The sequence below is a fragment of the Cottoperca gobio genome, chromosome 9, assembly GCF_900634415.1.
Source record: "Cottoperca gobio chromosome 9, fCotGob3.1, whole genome shotgun sequence".
Taxonomy (NCBI): Eukaryota; Metazoa; Chordata; class Actinopteri; order Perciformes; family Bovichtidae; genus Cottoperca; species Cottoperca gobio.
The window spans coordinates 2928945-2950962 of NC_041363.1; the positions used below are offsets into that span (position 1 = coordinate 2928945).

Consider the following 22018-nt stretch of genomic DNA (forward strand, 5'->3'; position numbering starts at 1 on the left):
CGGAGGTTGCATTTCAGATTCTCAACATAGTGCAAGATTGAATGTGGCATGCATAGGTCGCATTTATGCAGCTTGTTTTCCACACTAAGGCGTCTTATTTAGGGGCGTCCTCAAGGGCACAGCACAGCGGAGTATGGTGCATGACTGGAGCTAGTTAGATTACCCATACTGATGTGCGGTCTGGTTCACACAGGCTTCATCTCTCAGGGAGCTGTGAGGTGAGTTCATGCTGCTGCATGTGATCCCAGAAGATATCCCACTGAGTCAGGCTGCTCCGCCCTCTTACTGCCAAAATGTCTTAAAACAAGGAGACTCCCTAGGTCTCCACAATGCATTAAATCCCACATTAAAAATAGAAACATGAGTCGCTTCAACCAGCAAGCACTGTAAACATACAGGAAGTAGTCTCGGGAACATTACAGGTGCAACAACTTCTCACAGTTCATACACTGGAGGAGGACTGTATATGCAGCTGTGGAACATTTACTGAAGAAAAGTAATTACAGATCAGTTTGTGCTACTTGGACTTTACTTGAGTATTTACATTTCCTGCTGCAATACAACTTCTAATCCAAATAATATTGGAGCATTGTGTACACTCCTCTACATTCGCTTAGTTGATAGTTGGACATTTTGGTTAATATGCTTATGTACTTTGTTGGCTAACATACAGCCTGCAGATAAACCAACTGTAAGCTAGGAGACAGTTAGCTTAGCATTAGCACAGAAATCAGTTCTAATGCCAGGACTGCAGCCAGGAAACAGTTAGCTTCAGCTTCAGTTAGCTTTCAGCTTCATGCTAATGCATGAAGCTGAAAGCTAACTGAAGCAGGAGGAAACCAGGCTAGCTGTTTCCCCTGCTTACAGTGTGTAAGCTAAGCTAAGCTAACTGAGTGCTATCATCTCTAACTCTCAGCTAAAGCAAATAAGTGTATTTTCCACAATGTCAAACTATTATTTTAACAGTTTTAGTTACTTTGAGGATTAAGATGTTATAAACAAAAAATAAGAGTTTTTATTTTGATCATTTAATTACATTTAAATTAAAATACCTCTGTGTACTCTACTATACAAGACTTTCCTATTTCTACAACGTGGTCACTTTAGTAAAGAATCTTCTTCTTTCACCACTGATAATAAGACAATGTCATAAATTAACAGTTTCTTAAAACTGACACACTCTTATTAATGCATGTGAGAAACGTTTTTGTTTTTTTACTGTATTTTACGGAGATTTCAGGTTCCGCCAGCCTTCAGGATGCATTTCGGCCTACATTTCTCCTGTGCTGTTTAACTTTAATACTTCAGACTTTATTTCATCTTAAATGGCCTTTTATGCATTATGTAAAAGCACTTTGAATTGCCTTTTGTATGAAATGTATTACATAATTAAACTTGCCATGCCTGTTTATAAAATGCTTGTGAAATTACAAACAACACATTAGATAATTAGAAGCTTTTTTTGCATTGCAAGAATGCAAAATTGCTCTATTCGCTTGACATTTGACTACTGACCCTCGTGGTTCACTGTAAGTTAATCATTGACGTGTGACTGAAATGCTTTCCAGTGTTTTCGGTGAGGAAACGAAGCAGCTTTTGATCAGAAGTCACAGCCTGAGGCTACAGGAACACTTCGCACCATGCAACTAGCAGAAGAACATTTGAAACCGTGTCAACATGAAAAAAGTGACCAGTATTGAAATGAGGGATGGACCACAGAGCAGCCCCAATCTCCTCTGTACACATCATTATCAGTTTACACCATGTGAGAAATAAGTGAAGCGTGTAATGACTCAGTTTTCAGCCAATATGCTCGGCCACTGTGTTACTTTATCTTCTATAAAGTTGTTGTGCTCCCAAAATGACCCTAAAATGGGATCACGGGTGCACAATGTACCTCTGAATTGAAGTTAAGTAACACTATGTTCAACCATTCAACAGGCAGTGTTCTGTTGTCCTATAGGCAGCAGTGCATAGAGTGAAGTGAATGGTTCAACTTTGGCAAACCTATATGTAGTTGCCTTTGTTTGTACTTGAGCCTTTGAGTGGCTTATGGAACATAGGCTGCTGATAAAGTGCTTGCATCAATCCCCTTCTGTCTTGGGCCATCTGGATCCAGGCGATGCAATGGCAGCCATTCCGGCTCCATCTTCCCTTCAGAGCAGCAAATTACCACCAGCCAAATGCTGATAAATGTGGAAGCGGCCAGTAAATCTGTCTGCTCGACCAGCCACTTTGGCAGGTCACCAACCTCATTCGGAGGTTATTTTCTATTCTAAAAATCTAGTCGATTGGGAAATTATTGAACGTTTCCTTACTCCGATGACTCGTGGGCTCCATGTCTAAGCAGGTTTCCTGATCCTGCGTTGTTGCGTTTGTTTTTGTGGTCTGAGGTTAACGTTTTGCACAAGCAGCATAGCTCACACTTGTATAAGCATTAGTAATGTATTCATTCCTAAGCATGTGATAATCACCTCCTCTGAATCAGTTCTCCATCTTGGATAATTAGAATTTATTATTTCACCAGTTGTTCTCTGTGAGAAATTATTCAGTCTTTCATGTTTGGCTTCTTATTATAGTAAGATCTGTGTTTCTTCGACTTGCTTTTATGGAACAGAGAAGTGAATCTGGCCAGCCTTCCTGTTCAGCACTCCCAATGTGTATGGCAGCAGTAGAGACATGCTTACAAGACATATTACAGGAAAGCAGTGGTGTCCATGCACACCTAGATGAAACCTATTCTGTTGCACCTCAATCACTTGCTGACGATGCCAGCTGCAACAACTGCGGCAGGTGTGCATGAACAAAACACACCACTTCCCTACGCTCAGGTACGGCAGATGATGATCTCAATCACGTGCCTCGAGCTCTGATCCTCGGAGAGCCTTGAGTCTCACCTTGTGTTTGCAACACATGGGACACAATGTGCAAGTCCATTTGGGAAAACAGAGATTTATGTATTACAGAGGGGAAGTTGGCACGTAGAAGGAACAAGGTCATTCCCAAACACTGGCTACATTGTGTTTAGAGATAGAGATGTAAGATACTGCAGATCTGTCTGGGAGAGGAGAAATGTACTCGATGAGAACACAGGGCTTTGTGTAGAAGCAGCTGAATCCAGTGTAGAGCTGAATGTGAAGTCTGGATATTGTCTGGTGGATCAAATCCTCACAGTCAGCAGTTTCCCTTTCATACATGTAGCACGCAACAGAAGATCATCGGTGTCAGACGCATTTCACTTACTGGAAATACTGTGTTGAGGCGAGGCGTGGTGCCTGGGGAGAGCGCGTAGGAGGCACGACATGATGTGGATTACACCGCGGTCACGCAGCTCGTACGTAATTTGGTCATAAACATCAATCATCATCCCCCAACACTATCACTAGAGCATTTACTGTGGCACCTGAGGCTAAACCTACTTGTTTACAGGAGAAAGACAGGTTAATGAAAACTATTGATTGTCCCTCTGTATCCCTGGAGAGCAGGGGAAGTAACACTAATACTTCCGAACTTTGTTTTCCTCTTCTTTTGATGGCCTGGTCGTTCAGGGGCCACACCAGGACTTTAGGGACGAGGAGAACAGAGGGGGGATCCATATGAGCGGTGATGCCGTCAGCTGCATTTAGCAAGAGAATAAAGGGAGGACAATGAGGGTGAGGAGGAACACAGGGAGCGGTTAACCCTGGCCCGACTCTGCTTTCCTCATTCAGAGAAAGAGAGGAGAGAGAAGGAGAGGGAAGGAGAGAGAAGGAGAGAGGAGAGAGAAGGAGAGGGAAGGAGAGAGAAGGAGAGAGAAGAGAGGAGAAGAAGAGAGAGAGAAGAGAGAAAAGGAGGAGAGATGAGTAGAGGGCAGTTCGGTAGAAATACGGAGGAGAGAGCGTCTAGAGCACGATAGCGGAAGACGAGTCTCTCCATCCGTCTCTCTCCTCTAGCCTCTCCTTCTCTCTCCGTCGTCTAGCCTATCTTCCTCTTCTCTGCTCCCTCTCTCTCTCCTTCTCTCTCCCCTCTTCTCTTCCTCTCTTGCCCTCTCTTTCCTCCCTTTCTCTCTCTTCTCTCTCCTCTCTTCCTTCCTTCCTCGCTTCTCTCTCTCCTCTCTCTCTCTCTCTCTCTCCCTTCTCTCTTCTCTCTCTCCTTCTCTCTCCTTCTCTCTTCTCTTCCTGCCCTTGCCTTCTCTCCCCTTCGCTTCTCCTCTCTCTCCTCTCTCCTCTCGCTCTCTCCTTCTCCTCTCCTCTCTCTCCTTCTCTCTCTCTCTCTCTCCCTCTCTCTCCTTCGCTCTCTCTCTCCCTCCATCGCTCTCTCTTTCTCCCTCTCTCTCCTTCTCTCTCTCTCCTTCTCTCTCTTTCTCCTTCCCTCTCTCTCTCCTTCTCTCTCTCTCTCTCTCTCTCTCTCTCTCTCTCCTTCTCTCTCTCTACTTCCTCGCTGCTCTCTCTATCTCTCTCTCTCTCGCCTTCCTTCTTCCTTCTACTCCCACTTTCCCTCCTCTCTCTCTCTCTCTCTCTCTCTCTCCTCTCTCTCTCTCTCTCTCCCTCTCTCTAGAGAGAAGAGAGAGAGAGAGAGGAGAGAGAGAGAGAGAGAGAGAGAGAGAGACGGCTCCTTTATTCTCATTTCACTCCGAACATCCGTCCCTGCTCTGTAACTGTTGTACATCATCTGGCTGTGGAGAACACGTGTAGAACAACGTATACATCAGCGAGTCCTTTGCATGTGCTGGATATCTCCACCTCTGTGGATATGATAGATCACTACACTGCCAGGGATTCCTACACCTTTTTAGCTCATACCTAAAAGAGACATGTGGTGTCTCCCCAGGACCCAAACATGAATATCTCCGTTTATAAACTACTTATAAGCAACACAACAAACCAGGAATGTAATAATGATAATTACATGATGTTAAGTTTCTCACCACCTCACATGTACATATAATGTTGTAACACTTTGAAATGAACGTTCTGTATTTCTAACACTAATGATGCTGAGCAGACGTGCATCATACATCTCACTGCCCTTACTTTGGGAAAGACCAATGGCACCAATGCTCCTGCTGGTGGACGTATCTCACATTAATCTCCATTTGGATCATATTTTCTCGTCAGTAACAGCCCAAACCTTTACAGTGTATAGTGTGTTAAAGTCTTCAGCTGGTGGTCTAATATAATAATAATGACTACACCCAACAACCATACAAGCCACCTCAAAAGGATGCCAGAGATCAATGACTGTGGGGCTCCTCCTCCACCTCCATGTGTGGTCTTCTCTCTGGAGCCCGGAGGTCTTGCTGTTGGCTCATACTGGGAGTCAGTGAAGGAAGAAATTGTCCCCCGTCAGCAATCACGTTGTGATCCTGCCTTGTCTGTTGAAAACATATCAAGCAGTAACTCAGACAGTAGCTAATAACTGAAGAATGTATCTGGGGGGAGGACTGCACTGGTGATGTCCTCTGTATCTGTTAACAATCAATCCTTCATTGACTGCAGCAGTGGAGCTGTTTGGTGGATGCTTTCTTTCAGGCCTTCTTGACCCACATGTGTGACCTTCACGCACGACGCGCTCTCCATTCGTATCATTCTGTTGTTTCCACCTGAGATAATTGAGGATATTTCTGCAGGTCACTTCAGGGTTGAGCTTGTTGAAATTAGAGCTCATGGACTTAAGAGGGGCTCCCTCTCTGTTCTCTACCGTTACAGCTCTGAGTGTTTTTGTTTTTGACTTTGGACGGATCCAGGCGAGCTGTTTCCAGACTGTATGCTAAGCTAAGCTATGCTAAGCTAAGCTAAGCTTCTGCTGGCAGCCTGATATTTAATAACATCTGAAGAGGAGAGTGGCAATCGATCGTCTCGTCTAACACTCAGAAAGAAAGCACATCAGCATGTTTATTTCTACACATCCCTCTGTTTTATGGACATCTGATGTTTTATGGACATCTGGAATGGTGTTTAAAGAAATGAAATATTTATGGACTGAAAATGCTTACTCCGTCCTCAATATTCAAAACGGCTTTCCAAAGAATGTTATGATCTGAAATACAGATACTGTGTATTTCACAGGCAAAGACACTGCAGTACACAATAAGTACACACAAAATAAATGCCTGCAATTTTAGTATTACTTAAAATCAAGATCATCATCCACCGCTTCACATTTACACTGCGTCTTAATCCCTTGTCCTCTCTGCATTAATCACAACAGCCAGAGTGCTGCCAAACAACACGTGGAGCTCACACAGCGTGATGCTGCGGAGCTTATTGACACTGGAAGGCTGCAGAGTCCAAACACAATTTCTTTCGTTGTTATTTCAAGTCATTGCGTTCTGCCTCTGGGTGTGGAGAGAGTTAATGAGATAGAGCCCACCATGACTAGACTACAGCCTTACTATGAAGCCCAGGAATGTTATTTTAAGCTATGACCCTGCAAACTATTGTCTCCACAGTGGAAACAGTTTGTGTGTGTGTGTTGGTGTATACATCAAATCAAAATGCAGCAAGTTGCAATGGAAAGTTGGAGGGTTAGTGTCACTTAGTGTTGCTTATCTCAATGAACCAACTACTAATATTTCCGTAACACGATGGAAACGTGCATAAATTCACTTTTCTTGTGTAACTCTATAAATGTTACCTTCTTTTTTGGCCAAATATGTATAAAGAATGCTGATATGAGATATGAAAAATAACCAGTAGTCAATGTTCATGCTGCCAAGAAAATGTTGAATAAGCTACTCAGTTGGGTTCATATATTAGTAAATCGTGCCTCCCCAGCCATGAACCTCACCGCACGTCACTGGTTTCACACACCCTGCATCACTGCTCTGGCTACCTGTAGCTTTACTGATTTATTTAGTTTTAAATAAGATATCAGCCCATCAACAACAACCTTAACGTAATGCATATGATACAGTTTGTTTGATGCTCTTAACCTGAATTGATTCACACAGAACGACGCATGAATGATTCAGAAGCCTGAACTTAAACTCAGAATATCTCTAGTCTCTACTTGGTGTTATTACGGGGTAATTGGTCAAATATTCATACACACATGCAACATCACATTTATGTTTTTATAATTAGATGCTGTGATTCTGTTCGATAGTGAGAGGTTATGTGTGTGAATACATTCATACATACACAGTAGCGTACATGCATACTGATTTCCATATCTTTATGTGTTTCCTATAGCAGTTCTGCATGTCAGAGAGGAGGAAGTGAACATAATATGAGATCTTTATTATAGGTTGCATGTGGGAGGAGAAGCCTGCGGTCAGAGGTCTTTGTTGAGGTTTGTGTAGCTGCAGTCTAATCCACCATCACCTCCCTTATAACAGCACGCACACAGCTCCATGCCCACGCTGCGTCCTTGAATGTGTGACTCTTGTAGACTGGATGGAAGATGGAGAAGAAGAAGAAGAATGGATGAGGAGAATGACAGTAAGACTTGAAGCACCAAAAGGCTCCTCATTAGCATAACTTCAAAACCCTGCCTCGCCTGTCTTAATAATACATGCGCTTTGAGTCTCGCCGTGAATCACCTCACACTCTGCAAGATTCCTGTTGTTGTGTTTGTGTGGGTGAGAGGCAGGAAAGGAAAGGGAGGGATTCAAGCAAACATCCCTTCCCTCTCACACACACACACACACACACACACACACACACACACACACACACCCTCTTCCTTATCTCAGGGGGGCGAGACAGAGGGACATCCTGATCTTTGGTTTATTAAAAGCAGCCTTGTGTGTTATCTATGAGGCAGACCAGTCATACCAATTAACATTCCAGTACAGGGTTTGTGCAGCCTGAGAAGTGGAGGCTGAACTGTCTGTCTGTCTGTCTGTCTGTCTGTCTCTCCCTCTGTCTGTCTGTCTGTCTGTCTGTCCCTCTGTCTGTCTGTCTGTCTGTCTGTCTGTCTCTCCCTCTGTCTGTCTGTCTGTCTGTCTGTCTGTCTGTCTGTCTGTCTCACAAACACGCATTGAGCATGCACCATTGCATGATGTTAGACACAAATATCAATTTCACTGGTTGAACTTGACTTTGTTTTGTGAAACCTTTTGTTCTTTATATGTCGAATGACTTTATGTCCCTTTGTATCAAAGGAAGCCTTTATGTTTCCAGCTCTTAATTATTGGAATAAGTGACCTTTAAATATCTCTGTCATCATTTCACTTATTTAAAAATGTTTTGTTTTCTCATCTTAAAACAGATCGTCTCTGTTTTCAGTTTCAGGTCGTGACTTTTCTTTTATTCTTGTTTTCCCTCTTAGTTATTTAGTTTGTTACGTGTTTGTTTTGTCATTGTGTTGTAACGTTGTGTCTTGAACCTTTCTATTCTTTGTAACCGCCTCGAAAACAATATGACATTTCTACATACATACTGTAATTATACCAACATATTGTGATAAAATTACATTTATAACACACACACACACACACACACACACACACACACACGTGAGAGATGGAAGCACACACTGTTTAACTTACAGGAGAAAGTGATACTTGGGTTTCAAATATACAATAAAAGAGAAGCAGGACGGTAGCACAGAGTCGACACAGAGTCGGCACAGAGTCGGCACAGAGTCGGCACACAGAGTCGGCACAGAGTCGGCACAGAGTCGGCACACAGAGTCGGCACACAGAGTCGGCACACAGAGTCGGCACACAGAGTCGGCACACAGAGTCGGCACACAGAGTCGGCACAGAGACATTTATGCTGGCAAAGCTTCACTTGGTTGTTCTGTCTGCACACACACTGTGAAAAAGAGAAACAGATGGACAGTCTGTACACCTTCCGTCGCAGACTGAACACTCACCTGTTTGGACTGCACCTCGGCGAATGAAGAAAACTAAATAACTGTACTTTGTATGTTGCACTTGTATTGGTTTGGCTTGTTTATAGCTAATAGTTGAATTTGTATTCTATTGTTTCTGTATGTTTCACTTCAAACTGGCTTATTTGAAGACAGTGTTCACTTATACGATTGTACCTGTTTGAAGCTATTGTACTTAATTCTTGCTGTTCGGAGTTGTATCTCCAGGATTGTTTGCACTTTTTGTACGTCGCTTTGGACAAAAGCGTCAGCTAAATGAACTAATGACTAACTAATAAATGAAGTAATAATGTAATGTAATGTAAAAGCTTGGCCTCCTGGTAGAAGTTTAAGACCAAGAGGATGCAGCATCATTCACAGGTTGTCTAAGACGTCTAAGGGTGTCACTCATAGTGACAAACCCACAGAGAAATATCATCCGAGCTGCAACTCAGAGGGTTTTAGAATCTTTCTGCTAACATAACAGTTTGTGCAAAAATATTTCAGTTGAATTAAATTGTTTTTTTCCCCCTTTATCACACAACCAATGAATATATTAGTAGTCCCACACTGGTGGAGTACATGGAGCTGCTCAAGCCAGTTGGGAGGAAATCTGAAGAAGACAACTTGAATTTCCCTCATTGTAGCGGAATAAGAACAAAGCAATCCTATTAATACGGAGGCACTGTACATTCCCAATGTCTCTCCTTTGGCACATAAGAAGGCGAGGATTTGTGTTCTCATACATCATTTTTGTCATTTTTGTAATGACAGGCAAATTGAAAACTGCAGCATTAAAACAGAATTAGCAAGTCTCTGAAGGGCTGTAGTGAAGTGAAGGCTGTGCAGTCAGAGGAGGGTACTGACTTTGTGTAATGAATCTAAAAAATGAGATCTTTTGGGATCGTTTCAAATATTCTTACAAAAATAGTAACTGATATTTCTCTTGATAATGGACTCGGCCGGAGAGCATAACACACAAACAAGTCCACAGCTCGGGCTGTACTAGAGCTAAATACTGTACAGGATCCCTCACCAGCTTCCCATCACCCTACAGACACAGAATCATGTTGTATGGAGCACCTGGGAAACAGACGTGCACCTAAGAAGGTAATTTGAGTGCAAATAGATGCACTTGTACAGCTTCAACCCCTAACCCTAACCCTAACCCTAACCCTAACCCATTCTGTAATCATGTGCCAAAACGCTGGCTGCAGCAAACAGAGCACAATGTGAGATGTGTTACGTTACTTTGTAACTTTGAGCCTTGAGATTGCTTTTAGCTTTGAAAGGCGATTTACAAATACAATTTATTATTATTATTATTATTATTATTATTATTATTATTATTATTATTATTATTATTATTACTGAATATAAGATGAAACAAAAGTGTCACTAAAACAACCTCAAACTTTGTAGGCTACCTGCTGGTCCCCGTGATGAAAGCACACTATATTTGTTAATGATGCACTGAGATCTATAACACTCCCTTAGAAATGTACCATCTTCTCCCGCCTCTATCGGCGTGTGAGGCTGTGGGTGTGTACGGTCCCCATCAGGGAGGCGAGGGGCATGAAGGACGGCCTGCCGTACACATCACAGGAGATCCCCAGATTAGTCACGCTCGCCGGTTCTGTGTCGCTGCCCCCCTCTGCTGCATCACCGCCACGCATCCAAATACAGTCTCAACACAACACAGCAAGGGCAACGCTGCTGTACCTCCCGTCATATGCACACACTGGACATAAACTGCAAGCTTTGCCACAGCGTGTGACAGTAGCTTATTATTATTGTAAATATAGCAACCAGCATGTATGAAGCACATAAAGGTACATGGCAGTGTATGGAAATGATGAGTGGTGAGGCATGCAAATGTCTTTTTTATATACCAGTCCATTAGGGCTGCACAGAATAGCTCGAAGCTTCATTCATAACGTTGGTATTCACATTCTAAATTAACATTTGAGTGCTGAGCAGCTTTTCTTTTCTGCATGTCTATTCATTCTGTTTGAACACAGTGTTTCTGCACAGTTGCAGATAAAGATTATGCTACACTAATATTGTTAGTATTACACTACTGGTAGAATTAGATTCTAGTGATGGCTGCGTAGGATAGAGTTTTTATATTTGAAAAAGTTACATCAACTGATTGCAATAATATAAACACACAAAGACAAACCTCAGACACAAGGTAACATTTATTCATGCTAAACTTTTTTCAAAAGAAATATTTGTCTTTCTCAATTCTCTAAAGTCGCTAAAGAATAACAAGTTCAAGTAATACAAAAAATTCAAATGCCGCCTGTTGCATAAATACAGTTGTCAGGTTTAGGCTAGCTGAGGGATTTCTTTGCTATAACTAACGTCTTTCATAGAAAGTGTTAGTCGAAAATCGATTTTAGGAAGTTGTGAATCGATTCAGAATCTTAGAAGATATGAATCTTCCAACCAAAGCTGCCAGTGTGACTCCGCTACCAGCTGACACAAAGTCACAGAAAGTTTGCACAAATCTCACAATAGCGTTGCTCAGACTTCTTTTTAATAAGCTCTTGATCTGCTAAATTTTTACGCTTTATTGTCATATTTACTGCAACCCATTTTCTATATCTGTATTCATGATCTATCTCTTTGCTCTGTTTTATTATTATGGGCTGGACTGACTGTTGGAAACAAGCCTTGAAGAAAGGAGAGACAGGGTCCGGGTGGACGGTGACCTTTACTGCCTGCAGACCAAGAATCCAAACTCTCCAAACCAACACTACAGAAGGAAAGCTCAGGGGAATGACTGACACTGCCTTTAATCACCGGAGCACAGTAAAACAAAGTGTGGCGACCCCCGTCCCTCTGGGGTGGCACTATAATATGCAACCATTTAATAAAACAGAATGTATAGAAGTCTACGAGAAAATGACCCATACTGACGAGTTTATTGTCTCAATCGCTAGTTTCAAGTCTTGTAAACTATGGTCCCATTTAGAGTGAACGAGATGATAAAGCAGGGTATGCTTTAGGGCGGGGCTACCTGGTGATTGACAGGTCGCTACCAGGGTGTTGTCCGGTTTGGGTGCTGTCGCTCTTTTGGTCTTAAAACTTCAACCCCTTCACGCTGTGTTTTCTGTTCAAAGTTAATTGTAACATTTTGATCGCCTATAAATGTATTTGTCATCGCTCGGTTGAACTTTGCTTCACTCTCTCATTTCTTTTTGCAAAAAAAACAAGATGGTGATGGCCAAAATGTCAAACTCGAGGCTTCGGCCATGGATGTATTATAAGAACCCAAAGAGAATTGCTCGCCGGGTGCATACACCAAAAAAGCTTTCTAGCTTTCTAGCTCTAGGTTCCACCTACAGCTCCACTCTCATTTTTTAGTTCATATGTATCTGGTCAAACATGCAATCTTCTAAGGACGCTGACAACCTCTTCAGCACTGTAAATGCTTAGTCGCAGAAGAAATATTGGAAATGGCATGTTATGAGCAGGGTTAGACTCATTACTGTAGTGAATACAGCCAGAAAGAACTTGAGGGCTCCATCATTACAACCTGTAATTTCCTTAAAAGATTGCAAATTCAACTGTGGACTGGAGTTGACTGCACGGCTGCAAACCCATTTCACCCTCCGTCTCCACCAATTCATGGTGCCACATCCAGTCATATAAAAAGCTCTTCTCACTTGGTGTACATTAAGTTATTAACGCTGTTTTCTCGAGCCCATTTATACGCCCTCAGTGCATAAAATGATAAACCGTAGCCTCAGGCTCATTCTGAAACTGAATTAATCAAAATGAGTGATGGACAATATTTGAATACTTCCATAAGCTGAGAGATTGGATGACAAAAAATCATTTCGAAGGTGACATGGCCTTAATGTCACAATTATTTTGTGGAATTGTTCTTATGAATCAGAAAATGGAATTTGAAAAAGGCAGGGAGCTAACCAAAAATAAAATGTAATGAGTCAAAAAGTATGAAAAACGTTAAATCATTTTCATCTATGTTCTTTATTTGGAAAACAGGCCGAAGTAGGTCACTGGGGTGTAGTGAGAAACAAAGAGAGTATAAAGTAGAGCGTTAGTGAGGAACAGAGAGAGTATAAAGTAGAGCATTAGTGAGGAACAGAGAGAGTATAAAGTAGAGCGTTAGTGAGGAACAGAGAGAGTATAAAGTAGAGCATTAGTGAGGAACAGAGAGAGTATAAAGTAGAGCGTTAGTGAGGAACAGAGAGAGTATAAAGTAGAGCGTTAGTGAGGAACAGAGAGTATAAAGTAGAGCGTTAGTGAGGAACAGAGAGAGTATAAAGTAGAGCGTTAGTGAGGAACAGAGAGTATAAAGTAGAGCGTTAGTGAGGAACAGAGAGTATAAAGTAGAGCGTTAGTGAGGAACAGAGAGAGAGTATAAAGTAGAGTGTTAGTGAGAAACAGAGAGAGTATAAAGTAGAGCGTTAATGAGGAACAGAGAGAGTATAAAGTAGAGCGTTAGAGAGAAACAGAGAGAAAGTATAAAGTAGAGTGTTAGTGAGGAACAGAGAGAGTATAAAGTAGAGCGTTAGTGAGAAACAGAGAGAGTATAAAGTAGAGCGTTAGTGAGGAACAGAGAGAGTATAAAGTAGAGCGTTAGAGAGAAACAGAGAGAAAGTATAAAGTAGAGTGTTAGTGAGAAACAGAGAGAGAGTATAAAGTAGAGCGTTAGTGAGAAACAGAGAGAGTATAACGTAGAGCGTTAGTGAGGAACAGAGAGAGTATAAAGTAGGGTGTTAGTGAGGAACAGAGAGAGAGTATAAAGTAGAGCGTTAGTGAGGAACAGAGAGAGGGTATAAAGTAGAGCATTAGTGAGGAACAGAGAGAGTATAAAGTAGAGCGTTAGTGAGGAACAGAGAGAGTATAAAGTAGAGCTTTAGTGAGGAACAGAGAGAGTATAAAGTAGAGCTTTAGTGAGGAACAGAGAGAGTATAAAGTAGAGCGTTAGTGAGGAACAGAGAGAGTATAAAGTAGAGCGTTAATGAGGAACAGAGAGAGAGTATAAAGTAGAGTGTTAGTGAGGAACAGAGAGAGTATAAAGTAGAGCGTTAGTGAGGAACAGAGAGAGAGTATAAAGTAGAGTGTTAGTGAGGAACAGAGAGAGTATAAAGTAGAGCGTTAGTGAGGAACAGAGAGAGTATAAAGTAGAGCATTAGTGAGGAACAGAGAGAGAGTATAAAGTAGAGCGTTAGTGAGGAACAGAGAGAGTATAAAGTAGAGTGTTAGTGAGGAACAGAGAGAGTATAAAGTAGAGCGTTAGTGAGGAACAGAGAGAGTATAAAGTAGAGCATTAGTGAGGAACAGAGAGAGTATAAAGTAGAGCGTTAGTGAGGAACAGTGAGAGTATAAAGTAGAGCAATAGTGAGGAACAGAGAGAGTATAAAGTAGAGCGTTAGTGAGGAACAGTGAGAGTATAAAGTAGAGCAATAGTGAGGAACAGAGAGAGTATAAAGTAGAGCGTTAGTGAGGAACAGAGAGAGTATAAAGTAGAGCATTAGTGAGGAACAGAGAGAGTATAAAGTAGAGCGTTAGTGAGGAACAGTGAGAGTATAAAGTAGAGCAATAGTGAGGAACAGAGAGAGTATAAAGTAGAGCGTTAGTGAGGAACAGAGAGAGTATAAAGTAGAGCGTTAGTGAGGAACAGAGAGAGTATAAAGTAGAGCATTAGTGAGGAACAGAGAGAGTATAAAGTAGAGCGTTAGTGAGGAACAGAGAGAGTATAAAGTAGAGCATTAGTGAGGAACAGAGAGAGAGTATAAAGTAGAGCGTTAGTGAGAAACAGAGAGAGAGTATAAAGTAGAGCGTTAAAGTAGAGAGAGAGAAAGTATAAGAGTATAAAGTAGAGAGAGAGAGAGAGTATAAAGTAGAGAGAGAGAGAGAAACAGAGAGAGAAACAGAGAGAGAGTATAAAGTAGAGCGTTAGTGAGGAAGCTGGAAGTTCATGTCTATGGGCCTGTTGGTCCTCAGAGACTGTGTGACTCCTGGCTCGGGACGCCTTATTAAAATTCCTCCTCTGCAAATTTACCATCACTGTCAGGAAAAGTAGCATCAAAACTTTTTGGAACAATTTTCATTTCCATTCGGCTGAAGAGCAGGACGGAGCAGAGCGCATGTTTAATGTATGCCTCTTGCTGAACACTTTTATTCAAAACAGAATAAGCAAGAGCGACCCGAGTGGGAACTGGAAGTCTTAGTAGTTAGTGGTTAGCTGCTGTTAATGTCAGTGTTCTGCAGGTAACTGGATGACATTGAGCTCAGACACACTGAAACTGATTGTTAAGAAAGAATAAGTAGAAGAAAACAATGTAATATGATTCCATGGACGTCACAGAGAGCTAAAGTATCAAGTATACGCTGCTTTATCATCTATTTTACTCTAAATGGGACAAAAATGTACAAAATTAACATCCTGCTGTATTGAAGAAGACTTGAAACTAGCGATTGAGAGCATAAACTCTTTACTGAGGTAACACATCAAGTCTTTAAACTGTGCTGCCATGTTTCATGTATATTAAATCTACTTTGAATTGACAACATCAACGTGTGAAATATCTTCATCCATTATACTTTACAAGTTGCTTTCCTATATGTTTTAACTTTAACTACATGAAACCTGAGAAGAGCCTAATCGCTGAGTTTAGGTTTGGAGAGGTCACATTAGTCCACACAACGCATGCACACGCAGCGACAGTCAACCATAATTGGCCCCTTGCGAGTAGATTAATATGCATTCCTACTCTATTAAAAATGGCCTTTCTTATTGAGGCTCCAGAGAGTTAATTAAACCGATGCCATTTTGGAGGGACAAGGATTCAGGGATAAAATGACTTTGACTTGAGAGGCGGAGCACGTGGATGAATAAGTGCACTGTCCTCACGTCGGTGCAATTAACCTTCTCTCACTAGCATTTACTTGGTAAAGGGTTACAAGCTGAACCTGTGTTTCCCTGAAATGCTCTGCAGGTGAAGGCTCATGTGAACATTATATATAGCTGAAGGGCTGCTGCGGGACTTTTCCTGAGAAAGGGCACACTGTACATGAAATGCTATTTAGCTGTGATCACACATACAACACTCAAAGAACACAAATACCACTACATTATTATTTATTAAGTGTCCCGGTTCCATGTCTAAATTGTGTTTTCCTTGTTTTCAACCTTCAGCTATCTACTTCCTGTTTTATTTTGGTAAACTCACCCTTGTCTCTCGTTTCAGATACTTCACTTCCTGCCCCGCCCTGATCAGTTTCCCCTGTCCTTAATCACCTTCCCTCCGTGTGTATTCAGTCTCTGCTCCTTTGTCTTGTCTGTCGCAGTAAGCGTCCCCGCTGTACTGTTTGTTACCTTTCCTTTTTTTTAAAGACTGTTACTTAAACCTTTTCGTCTGTGTGTCGTGCTGTTGGGTCCGTTTCCTGCTGGTGCCAGAGTAACACCGTAATATAAAGGAAGCACGAAGATATCAGCAGATAAAAGCCGATTAGCTGATGAACATGTAAAATAATATGGCATGTTTCACACGTATCCATGGTTGAAGTTTTCTTATTTTCCCCGGTGAATGTGTACATCTTGAAAAGCTTTGTATGTGTGTGCCAGCGGGCCATCACAATAACGGTATAATAATAATAATAATAATAATAATAATAATAATAGCTATGCTCTGAAATCACAACCTTAATTTGCTTGTGCAAAGTAATATTGTATAATATCTCTCAGCAGGTCTCTAGAAAGGAATAAAAAATTGCTTTGATAAATAATTTTTTGTTGAAAAGTAGGCGCTTAAGGACCAATTGAGTGCATGTCCGTTATTTGACCTTTCTTAAAGCCAATAATCAGTCGGTCCACAGATGGCCAATTATTCCCTCCTTGATGAATCACAAGAGATTTTTAGGGCTTTGAAGAGGTAGACAATGAAAAGTAGAAACCACAAACAACATTAGTGTTTTTAGCTGTACACTTTAAAATGCTAACAGGCAGTGAGGCAGCAGATCAGGAGGAATCACCCTGTGGTTGTGTCCCAGCCGCCCTGCCTCTCAGGGGAACAGTAGAGAAGGCACCGACCGGAGGAGGAATCATAACCCGAGGGAGGTGCTTCCAATAACTGCATGTCAGAGCCTGGCTGTCTTCACCATTTTGAGTACATTTTCTTGCAACTCGTTAAATCTTCCCCTCATGTCAAGTCTTAAAGCTGATGTCTCATCCAAGGCCAGGCCGTAACTCCCTGTTGAGGTGCTCAGATGCAGATCTGGTGATGTACTGCTCCCTGAAGAACAGTGAGCACAGTAGCTCATTCCCATTAAACAGAAAGTACAAGACCTGAGACGGAAACAAAACAAGACCTGGAGTTGGGATCCACTTTGTCGTCAGCCAAACGACGCAGAGGACCCGTTTTAGCTGCCAGAAACCAGATAAATCTCAGCAGCAAAAAGGAGCAGCATAATCTAGAGACTCAGCGTTCTTGTAAATCAACGGCTAAAGAGTCCGTTTGTCAATGGGACCAAAGAAAAGGCTGACCGGTTTCACTGAACTTTTTTGGAAAGCAGAGCTTGCACAAATAGGTTCAACTTCAGTTTACAGCTCCCGGGCAACAAACTTCTCCTTTAGTGAAAGAAGAACATCATGACTTTGGACAGTAAAGGCAAGGGCAACTCCAAAAAGATCTCAGGCACACACACAGCAGTAACACAGGATCTGTGTATTAAAAAGTACAATATAACAGTGGGGATTGTGTCCACTGCTTTAAAACTTCCTGTTTTGTGGATGTAAATGTGAACTTGGCAGCACAAAGAAGTAACTTACTCACTTCACTCTCAATGGCAAACAGGGATTCAATGTGCCAAAAGAGGTGTTAGCTGCTCATATCAGGTGTTTTGAAATCAAGCCATGATTGTTTTGTTATAAAACATGATCCCAGAGTCATCTTTTCTTTAGTCTAGAGGTTTATGAGCCCGTTATTAACACACGTTTCCTGATGTGTTGTCTTGTACAGCTTTCTAAGGACTTTCAGCATATTAGCAGAGAAGATGAATACTTGAGAATCAGGTCTGACCGCTGCATAGTGAGTGTGCACCTTATATAACACACCTGTTTGAGAAGAGGATGAACTCACCTTTGGTTGAGGAGAAAGACCCATACAAATATCAGGACAGGCTGACATTTATCACACCAGAGCCACAACACTTGAGATGATCCACCTGGAAGAAAAGAGAGAGATTTCAGACTTCTGTGTAATTGAAGAAATGATAAGCATTAAAAGGAAAGGTTTAAGAAATGCAGTAATTTCCTTCCTTGCTTCGAGTTAGACAAAGAGATTGATGTACCTACCAATTACCTACAAGAACAAGGAAAAACTGTAATAGTTTTCTTTTAGATTTAAATATACAAGTCAGGATCAATACAATGTAATGTGTGTCCTGCGCTGTGATTATGTAATGATGTTGATTCATTATATTGCTGCATTGCACATGAATGGGAGAAGCACTTCACTTAGGCATTGAGCCTCGTAGATCCACCTTTGTTCATCATTGTAGAATGCACTACATATTTCTGTACATACAGTAGTTAGGCGATATAACGTTCTTTACCGTGCAACAGTAGAAACTTGTAGAGATTGTGCAACAGCGTTTTTACTGCGGCAGCTATTCTTGCGCGATATTTCAATTCCCGCGTGATCTAGAGACATATCTAGCTGCCTCGCACGGTAACACATGAAGAACTCTGGTTGTATGATTACCAGTGCAATGCTTTATATTGCACTGAATGAAGTCAGGCTGGTATTCATTGACACCTGTTAACCTTGAAACCTGTAAGAATTTCTGTTTGACTCATGTGATAATAATAAATAATCCCATGTGATGAAGTACGGTATGGTTATCTTAAACCATTTATTAATTCAATTTACAGAGCAATTATACTGTGATGTGATATAAGACTGGACATATGGCCCGCCCGTACTGCTGCAACATCTCATCTTAAAGAGAAGCCGAATTCACCTTCTCAAGCCCGGGAGCCAATGAGCAAACTGCAGATCAGCTCCAGCCAATGAGGGAGCTGGGATAGAACAGTGCATTTAAACCTGTGTGTATTGAAACACTGAGGATTATGCTGCAGGTGTTGTTTGAGAAATTTCCATTAACATTGGGATATGTATATTTTTTACCATTTAACCGCAGTGAATGAAATCTACGACTTTAGTTTAATTAAGACAGATAATTGTCTCCCTATTGGCTTAAGGCAGGAGGAGGGTTTCACTGCACACATTATAGACAGCTGCTGAGGAAGTTTCCACAGTCTCTCTGGCCACACAGACAAGCTGTGGTTAAACTAGAAGCTCCAGCAAATCAGAGTTTGACGGCATTGACTGGCGGCTATCAGATTTATAATCTAAGAACCAACAACAGAGAACTGAATGAAAGCTATGAGTTGTTCATGAACGCAGCAGCAGAGCCAGACAGCAGCGTGGGGGCGGGGGTGAGGCTGAGGGGGGCGGATACTGACGGAGAGAATGGGGTACCTCCATCCTCGCCGTCCTCCCTCTCTATAACCGAGCAGTGCAGCTGACGTGTGAAAGAGAGACGATGCAGAGAAATCCCTGAGAGCTGGACGCACTGAAACCACTGAAGAACAAACACAATCAAATGAAGAAATCCTCACTAATCTTCAACAATTGTGATTCACAGTGTGCCTTGTTTACTTAGAGCAGGGGTTTTATTTCTTAATACTGCACACGTGTTGTGCTTGTGTTTTGCTTATTTGTCTGTAGTTGCAGTGTTGAGTGTCGTGGATATTTATCGCTCACAACATTGTGGTATGAGACAGAGAGGAATCAATAAAGCACAGACGCAGATATAGTTGATTAATTATTATTTCGTTGCACAACAAACAATAATAATGAGAACACTACCTGCTTCCAAGCACAACCGCGTAGTGTCCCTCAGACAAAGACAATTATATAGGCTGCTGCACGAACCCTGTCGCAACATACATCGATCTACTTCCATTGCCTCAAACTTCATGGCACCAAGGTAATCTATTCCAGATGCAAAGGTGACCTTCTCATGACCTTTGAGATCATGTTGTCAAAACATATATTTGTTATTTACATATGGTATGGATTTTTATATCGGGCTCCTGATGTAAACTTAATGAATAAGACATTGTTCATGTCGCTCATCTTAAGAGAGCTCTCTGGGCCAAAGTAAATAATAGGTTCTAAATAATTATGACATGAGATGTCATAACTGTGCTACAAGTCATATTAAATAGTCATATATTTTCTGGTGCACTGCAGAGAAAGAAACCCAGAAACTAATTTTCAGCGAATAGTTTAAAACCTGTCTTGTTGGAAATGTGACGACATTCACAATTCCTGGGAGGCCTGCGAAGGAAAACTGACAGGAGTGCTTGCAAGCGACGGCCTTATTCAACGGTATATTGCTCATTCTGCAGGATCTTTTATGTGACACTATTACAGCTGAAGCTTTTTTACATCAATGCTTTATGAAAAGAACAAAAACAATAGTTCTACAGAGCAAGCAAATACAGACTCAAACTTCCTTTTCAAGAGCCCCGAGGGGCAGATTAGTTAGAAACAACGGCATCTTAGAAAATGGATCCAACAATCAGAGGCAGCGTTGAGCTGAGTCATAATTTATTACCCATGCACGCTTCACAGCAGCTTCTGTCAGTGTGAGGCTCAACACTGGCCATCACACTGGAAATAGATGCAAGTAACTGGAGCTGGGAAAACGATCACATTACAGCATTGTTGGGCTTCTATAAAAGCACATGACATGTTTGACTGTAGCTCCGTGATGTTTAATGCTGGGGAGGGTTTTCTCTTTGTTGTTAATAGAGCAGTGTCTGATAGTCATGTTGCACTGCCCTGGAATCACTGCCTTCTGCACATACAAAGGAACAGCTTGCAATCAGCCTTCATATCAACTATAGCCCCATGAGCATTGTGAGGTCCTTGTAGTACTCTGATTTTAATGAGCAACAATACACACACACACACACACACACACACACACACACACACACACACACACACACACACACACACACACACACACACACACACACACAGCTAGACTTTAGAGAGGAGTGCATCACAGGATTCTGTTTTTACTGACTGGAAGTGGTCAAACACCAAACTCACCCCTACTGTCTCTTTTTTCTCTCTCGCTCTCTCTCTCTCTCTCTCTCTCTCTCTCCCTCTCACACCCCCCCCCCCCCCCCCCCCCACACACACACACACACACACACACACACACACACACACACTCACACACACATACAGAAGTCAGATAGGCAGGCAGCTTCCAAAAATAGAATGGAAATTAGGCTGGGAGTGGCTTTTACTGGGAATATGATCGATTAAAAAGCAATTTGCTCCTCTGCTCAGGCCCTGCATTCCTAAATGACAGCCCCCCACGGTCCAGATGGAGCTCTGAGGGGTCGGAGGAGCCGGCATGCCCCACCTGCTCCTCCATTTTCAACAGCCAACCCCCTCCCCGAACACATACACACACACACACAGCCTCCGCTCCCGAGCCCGAGCCTCGGTTACAGTCTGGTGGGCACCTCCAAAGCGACCAGGCAGAAACATCCAGGCAGACCCTGCTGGTCTGACCGAGCACCTGGACTTCTTCTAACATACAGTGTATCTGAGGAAGCTGAAATAGAGACGAGAGGGCATGTTGAGACAAACAGGAACAGGACTGTACAACACCGGCCTGTACTGCCACTACTATCCTGCTAAATACAACAACAACGACAACATGGTCGCGTTGGCTTTGTAACATCCTACCTTCAGCAGATTAGAGCTGCAACTATCGGTTATTTTCCTTATTGATTAATGTGCCGAATTGTTTCTAAATTAAGCGTTTAATCCTGAAAACAGAGAATAATTCAAGAGAGGAAATTCATCTGGGAATTCAGGGAAATATGTATTTGCTAATGCAGCACCAGCTCATTTCTGATACGCTTGTGTTGAGCACTTGACCAGTCAGTTTGGAGTGTGGCCGCTGGGCGGGTTGAAGTGCCCCTTGAGCAAGGCAAAGAAACCTCCTCACTACCGTGTGGTGGTGACATCACAGCGCAGCAGCTAGCAAAATAATGATGATTACATTTCTGAAGATTGTAATCATTGTTTCGGCTCTAGGGACCGTATGAGCCCTGGCTGTGCAGTTTGGCTGGCGATCA

General features: G+C 42.1%; 1 protein-coding gene across 9 annotated transcripts in view; it reads right to left on the reverse strand.

The window, feature by feature from the left end:
* arvcfb (ARVCF delta catenin family member b) overlaps positions 1-22018 on the reverse strand; it is a 193817-nt gene that overhangs the window by 131143 nt on the left and 40656 nt on the right. For all 9 annotated transcript variants that reach the window (XM_029440260.1, XM_029440250.1, XM_029440252.1 and 6 more), the window contains exon 2: positions 17922-18006. The gene's annotated coding sequence lies outside the window, so the exon portion shown is untranslated. The remainder of the gene's footprint in view (positions 1-17921; positions 18007-22018) is intronic.